The 12,031-nt window shown below is 44.6% G+C and overlaps 1 protein-coding gene across 1 annotated transcript in view; it reads right to left on the bottom strand.

The window, feature by feature from the left end:
• bcl2l12 (BCL2 like 12) overlaps window positions 1–12,031 on the bottom strand; it is a 37,507-nt gene that overhangs the window by 5,914 nt on the left and 19,562 nt on the right. The window lies entirely within an intron of this gene.

Here is a 12,031-nt window from a genome sequence, read left to right as displayed (position 1 = left end):
GCCAAGGTGGAGGTGGGGGGCTACTCTGAATGCATCTTTGATGTTAGTGTAGGCCTTGTCCAGTGTGTTCACTCCCCTGGTTGCACAATCCATATGCAGGTGGAAATGCGGAAGAACTGTCTTGATATTGGTCTGGTTAAAATCCCCAGCAACAATGAAGCCCACAGTGTGAGTGGATTGCAACTCACTAATAGTCTGGTAGAGAACACACATAGCCTCGTTTGTGTTAGTACTGGGAGGCACATACTCAGCAGTGATGGAAACTACAGTAAATTGGGCAGATAAAATGGTTTGCAGAGTACAGTCAAAAGCTCAATGTCCGGTGAGCAATAGCTTGAGACGTACTTAGCAATATTACACCAGTTGTTGTCGGTGTAGATGCACAACCACCACACCCCCACACACCACCCCCCACACACCCCCCGGGATGTACCACTGAGTGCACAGCTCCTATTGGCATGGAATGTAGCTAGCCCCTTGATCCCAACAGCATTGTCTGGAATTAAGGAGTTTAGCCATGTCTCTGTCAGGATTATTGCGCAGCAGTTCCTCATCCTCGATGTTAGTAGCAGTCTGCTTCTGGTCACACCGCCTCTGCTTGGATCTCTTTCGGCCTGTGCAGTTAGGCAAGTCCGCTGCACCATAGGCCTCCGGGTTTTGCTGGCATAATGCTCCAAGGCTTCATAAACACTCCAGAGTAGTTGTATCTACAATGCCGAAGTCACTGGATGATTGCAGTTCCTACAAGAGCTGGCAATCATATACTATTTTGTTCAGATTACTGACTGACTTTGCCATCCTAGGCGGCATATTATGATCGTAACTATCATAATTTTTTTGGAGCTTGTGCAGCCACAGCCAAACAGGGCGCCGCCATTTTTCTTCTATCAAGGGAGCAACAGTTTTCAAATGATAATGCCACACCTGAAATAAACTCCAGCCCATCATGATGACACATGAAAGAGGATGTCGGGGTGCTGCGAGGGGTGTGAAGAAGAAGAAGAAGAAGAAGAAGAAGAAGAAGAAGAAGAAGAAGAAGAAGAAGAAGAAGAAACGTACTTTTTATTATCACATCACAGTGAGTTAGTTGCACACTACACGCCATGCTTCCAGTGAAATTATTTTCTCCGTGTCCGTCCTTCCTCCGTGGCAGACCAGGAGCGGTGGGCTGCCAGCCGACAGCAGCGCTCGGGGACCCAACTCTCCTCATCGCCACTGGTCAGGTGGTGATTTTTTTGCATGTATTTGGTGGGGGTATATTTTTATGGAGGATACCCCAGGTGAACACTGGGAGAACATGCAAACTCCACACAAAAAGGCCCCTTTCCTCAAGCAGCAGGCACCGAAGGCATGGTGAAGGACATGCCCCCGGTGCCCACAGCGAGAATCAAACCCGGGACCTTCTAGCTGTGAGGTGACAGTGTTACCACCGCTTCACCGTGCCACCAAAGGTGGAGCATTAATGGCCTCAGGTCTGGGCTCTGGTGGGTGGGGGAGGGAACTGGGGGAAGGAACTGGGGGCATTGTTTTCCTGGAGGTTCTCCTCCAGCTTCCTCCTGTAGCTGTCTTTACCTCTCCTTATCTCCTATTTCAGCTTCCTCTGCAACCTCCTCAGCTCATCCTTATCCCCTGATCTAAAGACCCTCTCCTTCTTATTCAGCAGGGCTTTTCGTTCCAGGGACACCCAGGGTTTGTCGCTTTGGAAACAGTGTACCTTCCTGGGAGGCACAGTATTTTCCACACAGAAGTTGATGTAGTCCATGATGCAGGTTGTCAAATTGTCCTCCCAATGTGTACTGCACAATACATCCCAGTTTCAAAGCAGTCCCTCAGTGCCATTAAGACATACATACACATATATGACAACATTTATGCTTCTATTCAAGTTTTATTCTACCTTTTATGCATCTTAAAAAAAATCATGCAGTTTTCTACTACAGCAGAAGTAAGTCAGTAACAGTAGTGGGGTTTTTTTTAGACGTGCCTTTAAGCTCATAGCTTCTTTAGATAATGCAGTTCAGCTTTGAGCAATTCATTTTCCATTGCTGCATTGTTATGCTCAGTAATGCTTTACACTCTCAGCCCTGTAGACCAATTCCATCTCCACAGTTTTAAGCAATTAATTTAATCTGCATGATATTAATACGAGGTAATTCATTTCATCTTACAGCTTTGAAATATAAAAATTTAGATTCAATCTTTTCTAGCAATGTATTTGAACACTTAGGGCTCTATTTTCAACTCCGCCCCCGGTGCGGCACAGGCTGTGCCATCGGCGCAGTGGAATTTTTGAGCAGCGCTGGCAGGCGCACGGCGCACTTGGTATTTTGGTAAACCAAGGCGTACAGAGGTGCACCAGGGTGGGGGGGGGGGGTCGGCATAATTCGGTCTGCACCAGCGGCGTAAAAGTGCACTGAAAGCTCGCCACCCCAGACCTGGTCGAGCGGCACAAGTGGATTTTCGGAAACTGGCGGAGTCGTGCGCTAACGTCACCAACACCTCACAGTCAGGTTTCCACAGTGTCTGGCATTTCACTGCGATCAATAATTAGCAACAGTCGCAATTCAATGCAACTATCTGAGTCAGCACATACAGTCAGACCTAAATCTATATATTTTGATCAGTAATTTAGATATTTTAATCAGTATCTCATCTGACCATATTGCAAGCGCGTTCAGCACGCGTAATGGTCACTCATCCTGACCGAATGTACACAGGTGAAACAGGGATGCGAACTAATCAATTAACGTCACTGTGCCATCCAAAAACAGCTGTGGCATCCTACAGAGCATATATACTGCATCTATCTCAGAGTACTCGAGAGACAGAGAGAGACAGACACATGGAAAAAGTGATGATCGTTGTCTGCTATTACCCACGTCATTTCATCCATCCATCCATCCATTTTCAAGGCTGCTTATCCCTTTCAGGGTCGCGGGGGAGCCGGAGCATATCTCGGCTCCACGTCATTTCATTCCAAATACAAATGTTATCATTGTAATGCTTAATGTTATCTACAAAGATGGAGTACATCATTGCTTTGAGGAGGATGAGAAGGAGGCCAAGGATTTACCATCTAAGGACCTCATATTTAGACATCAGAATCAGAATCAGAATCAGAAATCCTTTTATCCCTGAGGAGAAATTGTTTTTGTTGCAGTGCTCCTTACAAGAAAAGAATTAGAATAAAATTAGAAAAGAAAGAAAAGAGAGAGAACTATATATATAAAAAGCAAATATGAAAACAAAATATTTATATTTAGAATATATATATAAACAAAATATGCCACAAAATATAGAACAGAATATAAAACTATATATATACTGAGAAAAAATAAACAGTATATACAAATGGATGTCATGAGACATGAGTGACATCAGTCTCCTACTGGGAGAAGTTTGGGCGTCAGACACTTTCCTGCGCAGGCTCAGTCGTCCTCGAAGGAGCTGGTGTGATTGGTGAAGATTTGACTCAGCTGTGTCAAACCAACTCCACGCCTTCTCCCCTCCCTCTTTCCAAGTTGCACTGCTGGGTGGGACTGAGATGAGAAGGGGGAGGAGATACGCCGGCAGCGCAGTGCCCGAAAATACCAAAGTCTGCGCCGCCACACCCCATCGGCGCAGTGGACCTGACTTTGCGCTGCACCAGCGGCGGAGTCGAAAATAGAGCCCTTAGTATCTACTTTTAAAATATTCAACTTTCTTTGAGGCTTAGTTACTTTGGGACTCAATTAAGTAAACCCTTCAAATGATTCAAGCTTTATACAATATAATAAGAGAATAAGTGCTAGGATGTGAATGTAAGAGGTTAGACAAAAAACAAGAGGGATTAGTAAAACATAAGTGCTAAAAGCATATAATAATAAAAATAATACAAAAGTGCCTTCAAACAAGTGCTAGTAAAAATCATACTATATAAAAATATATACAAGTAGTGAAGATAAAAGTTAAATAAGAGAGAAAAACACCCATATATACACAGGGTTAAAATAGAGTCATGCATGGTTCTGATGTTCTCTGTCTAAAACCTTACATTTGTAAAATTCCAATTCCAAAGTAAAAGAGCTTGTTCTTACTAAAAAGTGAATATAATAATTAGTGCTGTCAGGCGATTAAAAAAAATTAATCTAATTAATTACAGGATTTGTAATTAATTAATCTAATTAATCGCATTTTAATCTCATATCTGCTAAAGGTCCCCAAATAAAGAATTTGAATTCTAGGACATTACAATTCACTGACATTCACATTAGAGTCAGATGACGCTATCTGAAACGCCTCTTTTAGGCCATCGTCTTCCACGATTGAAATCGGCCTGCAATCAGCAGCAACCCACTTTGCGATTGAGTTTGTCAGTTTTTCTGTCGTGGCTCTGCTCATTCGTTTTCCTAACTCAGCAAGTGTGGGTTGGCGGAGTGAGCTCACAGTAGCACTAGCGGCACTAGCAGCAACTACATGTTTAGCCTTTAAATGATAATTCAGGCTGGAGCTGCTACAGTGATAGGAAAATTCTTTTTTACACAAGGTACAAATCACTGCGTTCTTGTTAATAGTCCCGTCTTTGTTCTTTTTATAAATAAACTTGCCGTTCAAAGGTACAAGTAGGCTTGCCTCGCTCTACGGTGTCGCATCCATGTCTGTTGTCACCCTGCTTTTGACTAGTGGCGCAGGTAGGATGCGACCTCACTGCAGCCTACGGGTCACTCAAAGGGCCAAATTTAAAATGCTTGCGCATTGACTTGCCACTCATGATTCATTTTTATAGCGCGTTAATTTGCAGCGTAATTAATTAATCTAATTAACACGTTAAACTGACAGCCCTAATAATAATAATGACACCAACTTCCCACAGGTTTTTATAAAATACATTTTATTAAGGACAAGGATTGATGGGTGCTCCGGCTGCAGTGTGAGGCCTCTTGTGAGGAAATGATCCTTTTATAAATTTTAATAAGAGATAATAGAAAGATATATAAAGGAAGGTTAAAACTATGTGTGTGTGTGTGTGCGTGTGTGTGTGCGTGTGTGTGTGTGTGTGTGTGTGTGTGTGTGTGTGTGTGTGTGTATATATATATATATATATATAGTGAACATATAGTGAACAAATAAATAAATCCCCAATTTATTGAAGGGGTAAGATCATGCTTTAATAAGATACAGGGCTCTATTTTTGACTACGCCGCTGGCGCAGTGCAGGCGCAGCACAAAGTCAGGTCCGCTGCGCTGATGGGGCGTGGTGGCGCAGACTTTGGTATTTTCTTGTGCTGCGCCGCCAGCGGTGCAACTTGGAAAGAGAGATGGGAGAAGTCCTGGAGTGGGTTTAACACAGCCGAGTCAAATTTTCACCAATCACAGTAGCTTCTTGCCTCACCTTTAAGAACGCCGCTGGCCAGGCGCATGGCAAGTGGCGAGTCCGACGCCCAAACTTCTCCCAGGAGGAGACTGACGTCACTCATGTGTGTGTGTGTGTGTGTGTGTGTGTGTGTGTGTGTGTGTGTGTGTATTGTTTTATATTCTGTTCTGTATTTTGTGGTATATTTTGTTTATATATATATTCTCAATATAAATATTTTGTTTTCATATTTGCTTTTTATATATATAGTTCTCTCTCTTTTCTTTCTTTTCTAATTTTATTCTAATTCTATTCTTGAAAGGAGCACTGCAACAAAAACAATTTCCCCTTGGGGATAAATAAAGGATTTGTGATTCTGATTCTGATTCTGATGTCTAAATATGAGGTCCTTAGATGGTAAATCCTCGGCATACTCCTCATCCTCCTCAAAGCTCCATCTTTGTAGATAACGTTAAGCATTACTATGATTACATTTGTATTTGGAATGAAATGACGTGGGTAATAGCAGACAACGATCATCACTTTTCCATGTGTCTGTCTCTCTCTGTCTCTCGAGTGCTCTGAGATAGATGCAGTATATATACTCTGTAGGATGTCACGGCTGTTTCTGGTTGGCACAGCAACGTTAACCGATTAGTTCGCATCCCTGTTTCACCTGTGTACATTCAGTCAGGGTGAGTGACCATTACGCGTGCCGAACGCGCTTGCGATGTCGTCAGATGAGATGCTGATCAAAATATAGGTCTGACTGTATGTGCTGACTCAGATAGCTGCATTGAATCGTCGCTGTTGCTAATTATTAAGCGCAGTGTGCGTTCGATGACTGACCAAGCACTGCTGAAAACACCGTTAAAACCACGCTGCCATCTTGTTGACGGTGTGATATATGGCGTCATCAACCACGTTTTCAGTGGATAGCCGTTATCACCTAGCAGCCACCCATCCAGACGGGTGTCCCCCTGAAAGACTGTAGGGATGCAAGAATTCGCCACGATGAACGAGTCATGTGCCGACCCGGGGAAAGTGGCATATACTCTTGTCACCAGGCAATTTGAGTGACAGTTCACCAGATATCCCTGTTTCACCTGTGTACATTCGGTCAGGTTGAGTGACCATTACGCGTGCCGAACGCGCTTTCAATGTGGTCAGATGAGATACTAATCAAAATATATAAATTTAGGTCTGACTGTATGTGCTGACTCAGATAGTTGCATTGAATTGCGACTGTTGCTAATAATTGATCACAGTGAAATGCCAGACACTGTGGAAACCTGACTGTGAGGTGTTGGTGTCTGAGGTCTGAGGTGGCGAGCTTTCAGCGCACTTTTACGCCGCCGGCGCAGACCGAAATGCTCATTATGCCGACACCTCCCCCTACTGCGCCGCAACGCCCACCCTGGCGCACCTCTGTACGCCTCGGTTTACCAAAATACCAAATGCGCCGTGCGCCTGCCTGCGCCCCTCGAAAATACTACTGCGCCGGCGGCGCTGCCTGCGCCACGCCGGCGGTGGAATCGAAAATAGAGCCCATAGTCTTCCGTCCATCCTGTTAAAAGCAAGTGCTTACAAGCATGATTAAAAAAGTGCACACAACAATTGTGGTAAAATGATAAAATATATATAATATATAATTGTTAGGCAGCACGGTGGAGCAGCAGATACTGCATGTGCCTCACAGCAAGAAGATTGCCGGTTCGATCCCCGGGTCGCGCAGGGCCTTTCTGTGCGAATTCTGCATGTTCTTCCCATGCTTGTGTGGGTTCTCTCCGGGTACTCCGGCTTCTTCCCACAGACCAAAAACATGCTCATTAGGTTAATTCGTGACTCTAAGATGCCCTTAGGTGTGAGTGTGAGCGTGAATGTTTGTATGTCTCTATATCAACTGGCGACCGGTCCAGGGTGTACCCCGCCTCTCGCCCATTGACAGCTGGGATAGGCTCCAGCCCCCCCACAACCCTGATAGGGATAGTCCGGTATAGAAAATGGATGGATATAATTGTTAAGACATGCATGCATCAAATCCATATATACAATGTTGGTAAAGAATGCATGATAAATGGTGGAGAGACTGTATTTTCTTAATTTAAATAAGTTAAATTATAATTAAATTAAATGGAATAAATATATATAAAAAAAAATAAAAAATAATTGAAGAAAGAGAATTTAAAAATTAAAACAGTTAAATCACCTTCAAAAAGGTTGTAGAAAAAAGAAAAAAGAGGGTTTCTTTCTTGGATCACCACAGTCGGAGCCCTGCCAGAAACCTGTAGGAGAAGAGGCCCTGGAAAGTGTGGAGGTGAGCTCTTCTCGTAAATGCTATGGAAAAGGTTTTTTAATATCAAGTGGAAATGGACTCATCACACATACTTTTCATTTAGCCCGGTGGGGTCTATGGTCTTTAGTAGATGAATCCATTTCCTCTCCACTGCCTGTCTCTGGCCCATGGTCCATTCCCTTCTGCTCTCCAGGCCCATGCTCTGGACATTGTGTTGGCCATGGAGTTTAAAATGTGCATATAGGACACTGGTGCCACTCCCATTGTTCATAATATAAAAATGCCGTTTTATTTTGGCAGCAACTGAGTGTCTGGTCTGCCCCACATACATTTTGTGGCAGGCCTTGCACCTAATATATAGCATATATAGCATTATTTGTTTTGGGTTTCAAGGCCTGCCATGGGTTTTTGCCTATTCTGGCGTGAGGGTTAAAAATGTGGGGGAGAGAAACAAAACCAACCGCCGAGCCTCGAAGCGCTTCCCCGGTTTTTGTTGGCTTGTTGAGGTCTTAGTGCACCAGTAAATCTTTGAGGTTTTTGTTCCTGGGCGGAGATCAGCCGACAGTCCCCCAGCGCGTCACAGTTCCTCCTTGCCCCCTCAAAGTTGGCCTTGATGGTGGATAGGAGGCTCCTGGTGGTTTCCGAGTAGGTGACCACCAGGGGGACAAGAGATGGGCCGGCTGGCCGGGGAATGTTATGGTGGTACTTGTCTTTAAAGGTGCGGCTGACCTCTGCCTTGACACTCCTGAGGAAGCGCCTTGAGTAGCCTGTAGGCCTCAGTGCACTAAAGAGGGTGCTTGCAGCTTCGTCCACATGCTCCAGGAAGGTGCTGATCCTGTGGAAGCGTATCAGCTGGGACTTTATTAGACCTCTGTACGTGTGCCTTGGGTGGTAGCTGGTTTTATGGAGGAGTGCATGTCAGTCCGTGTCTTTGAAGTGGACTTTGGTGGCCAGTGTCTTGGTTTGGTCGCTGGAATCGCAGTAGAAGACACTTGTGTCCAGAAATTCTATTGTAAGGGGATGTAAATTGTGTTTGACTTTGATCTTGGGGTGGTGCGAGTTGAGTATGTCGATGAAAGCAATGAACTGTTCTGGTGTGTTGTCCCAGAGGCCGAAAATGTCATCCAGGTACCGGAAATGAGGGTTGGGTTTGATGGGGATGTTGGTAAATGCTGTTTCCTCCCAGTGGGCCAGATATATGTCCGCGTAAGATGGCGCATACTTCCGGCCCAACGCACAGCCGCACAGCTGGAGATAGTGCTGATTATTAAACATAAAATCATTTCTGGTGAGGGTTATTTCCAGAAGTTTTAAGATGTGATGGTCAGGGCGAGTTGGGTCTGGCTGTTTTCTGAAAATTGATTGTACGGCAGCTAGTCCAAGTGGGGTCTCGATGTTGGTGTAAAGGGAATCTATGTCTATTGTAAAAAGGAGGGTGTGACGGGGTACATGTTGGTTTTTTATTGTCTGTACAAAATTATATGTATCTTTGATGTAGCTGAGGCGAAGCTTGGTGAGGGGATTGATGAAATGATCTATGTATTCTGTTATGGCATATGTTTCTGAACCACAGTTGCTGACAATGGGGCGGCCGACCGGAACAACAGAAGGGACCGTCCACGTTCCAGGGTGCTTGTGGATCTTGGGTAAGAGGTAGAAGAGGCGGGGCCTGGGCTCATCAGGACTGTCCAGGTATTGTTTTTGTTTTGCAGTGATGTATTTGTGTCTGTGTAATGTGTCTGCAATGTTCCTAACTAATGTTTGTGTTTCCTGTTGGATTGTGTAGTGGTTTGTAGTATGTTCTGTTATTTAACTGTCTGTGTGCTTCTAATTATCCCTATCCTGAATGACAATTTGGGCCCCCTTTGTCAGCTGGTTTAATAACTATGTGTTTGCATGTACCTAGTGTGCTGAGGGTGTGTATGATCCTGGCTAATGTTGGGTGCTCTATGTGGACGGGGGTGCCAGCGTGTGAGTGCCCGGTTATTTTCAGCAATAAGTTGTGTTATGGTGGGTGAAATGGTGTCCGGGTGTGGTTGCCATGTGGACGGTCCTGTGAAGGATAGAGGCCCCTGTGCCCCCTGGAAGTGGTCAATCAATTTTAGCCTTCTATGAAAGGCATGAAGGTCCCTTCTGAGCTCCAGCCGGGTGGTAGGATTGGGAGTCAGGATGAAGGTGAGTCCTTTCTCTAAAATCTCCAGCTGGGGGGGGGGGGGCAGCAGAAAGGTTGGTTATATTTGAAGGTTGTGGGGGAGGTGAGTTTAAGTGTTTAAGTGTTGTTTCCGGTACCTGAATATCCCTCCGGCCACCTGGGCAGCCCAGTGTATACTGTTGGCTGTGGTCTGGAAAAGTAGCGGGTTAATTTCCTGAATGAAATTGCATTTTGAGGCTATGGTGTTGTTAAGGTGGGTGAGTAGAGTTTGTTTACGGTTGTCCAGTTTCCATGAAAAGTTTATTACTGGGAAGTAAATGGTGGCGTTTGGGAAGGTGGTCTGGCTGGTGCTCCACATTTGCTGCGCTTGCTTGAGGAATGTGGAGGATTCGTGTTCGGAGAGACAGTTACTGAGACCGATGGAGAGTATGACCTGGGTGATGGTGTGTTGGGGTGGCAGCTTCTTTAAAATGGCGGTGATGTGGTGAAATGTGGCTCCAGGGAAACTGTTGTTCTGGATGTGTGGGTGGCTGAATGTGGGTATGCAGGAGAGGTTTGAATCACCTATGATAAGTACCTTCTTCCACACCTCCAGTGACCAATCCTGGATTCTTCAGAAAGGACGTGGGTGTGTGTGTAGTTCAGAGGCCCTGGTTGGGCAAGAGGTGGATGTCTCAGATGTTGGGGTAGTGTTCAGCTTGGCTTTCACTTTTTTACCCTTCATCATCATGGAGTTGTTATCCACCTCAGTATTGTTTTGAGCTCCGCAGGGCCCCCCGGCGAGTGGGATGGGATTTTATCACATGAATTAACTTTTTCATGAAAAGGGGTAGGTTTAGGGTTTGATTAAAGAATTCCTCGAATTTGGATTAACAAAGTAAAGTCTACTTACACAATCAATCACAGTTTTAATTTTCATGTAATTTCCAATCCCTCCACAGATTTCTACATTAGTGTGTATGGGGCAGAATGTTCAGAGATTGAGTAGGGTAGTAGAGAAGTAGTACAAAACCATCAGATTGGAGAGGAGCTGTAATATCATCTAAAACTATTCACTTTAACTGGCACTCCCACAACTGTCATTTGTAGGAATTAGTTGACTTACTAATCCCAGGAATCAGTCAATGAATTGTAGTGGCCCTTTCTCAGTAAGGTGAGAAAGAGGACAAAAGGTCATTCAGTGAGGGAAACGGGATGAAGGGGGAAATTTAGGGAATTGCATTGTGCCTGAGGAGTTTATGGTACAGTCTAAAACCCTAAAACAGGATTAGTGTGCTTCTCACATGGTCATTGTTTTGGGGGAATGATTTACCAACACCAGGTGCATGTGACAACCAGTTGTCCTTTTGTTGCCAGACAGTATAAAAGTCAAGACATTGTGGAGATCTGCAGAAAACACTGTGCATGAGTCTTCCCTCCATGCTGCATGTATTAAAGAGACCTGATTCATCACACCGAGTCAGTAATTCTTCCAAGAATTAGCAACTCTCAACGATCAACAGGGAGAATTTCCCTTACATTCTCCACATACATCATTTTTATTTGTTCTGGTCACAGACACGTAACTGCAGGAGCAATCAGACTTACACTTTTGGTTCCATGACCCTCCCAGCAACAGCAGTGCCAACAAATTGCTGCATTGGTTCCCATATTGTCTGAGACCCCATATTTTTTCAATTCAATTCAATTTTATTTGTATAGCGCCAAATCACAACAGAAGTTGTCTCAGGACACTTTCCATATAGAGCTGGTACAGACCAAGCTCTTTTATCTACAAAGAAACCAACAATTCCCCCATGAGCAAGCACTTGGCGACAGTGGCGAGGAAAAACTTCCTTTTAACAGGCAGAAACCTCGAGCAGAACCAGACTCTGGGTGGGCGGCCATCTGCCTCGACCGGTTGGGTGAGAGAGGAAGAGCAAGAGAGGGAGAGTGAGACAGACAGACAGACAGACAGACAGACAGACAGACAGACAGACAGACAGACAGACAGACAGACAGACAGAAATGCAGTCAGAGAGAGAGAGAGAGAGAGAGAGAGAGAGACAGAGACAGAGACAGAGAGACAGACATGCAGTCACAGTAACAGTGACAGTGGATGTAATAATAGCAGGAGAGAAACAGGAACCAACACTTTTCTGAACTACTTCTGTTCTCACATTTTTGACAGTACACACACACATTTCACACAATGTGCTCAAGATCTCCTACTTCCTACAATATCTACATTTAGGTGACAGAAGTTACTGGA

The sequence above is a fragment of the Chaetodon trifascialis genome, chromosome 15 (assembly GCF_039877785.1).
Source record: "Chaetodon trifascialis isolate fChaTrf1 chromosome 15, fChaTrf1.hap1, whole genome shotgun sequence".
Lineage (NCBI taxonomy): Eukaryota > Metazoa > Chordata > Actinopteri > Chaetodontiformes > Chaetodontidae > Chaetodon > Chaetodon trifascialis.
The sequence above is the reverse complement of the archived record's forward strand: the minus strand, read 5'-3'. Positions and strand labels throughout refer to the sequence as shown.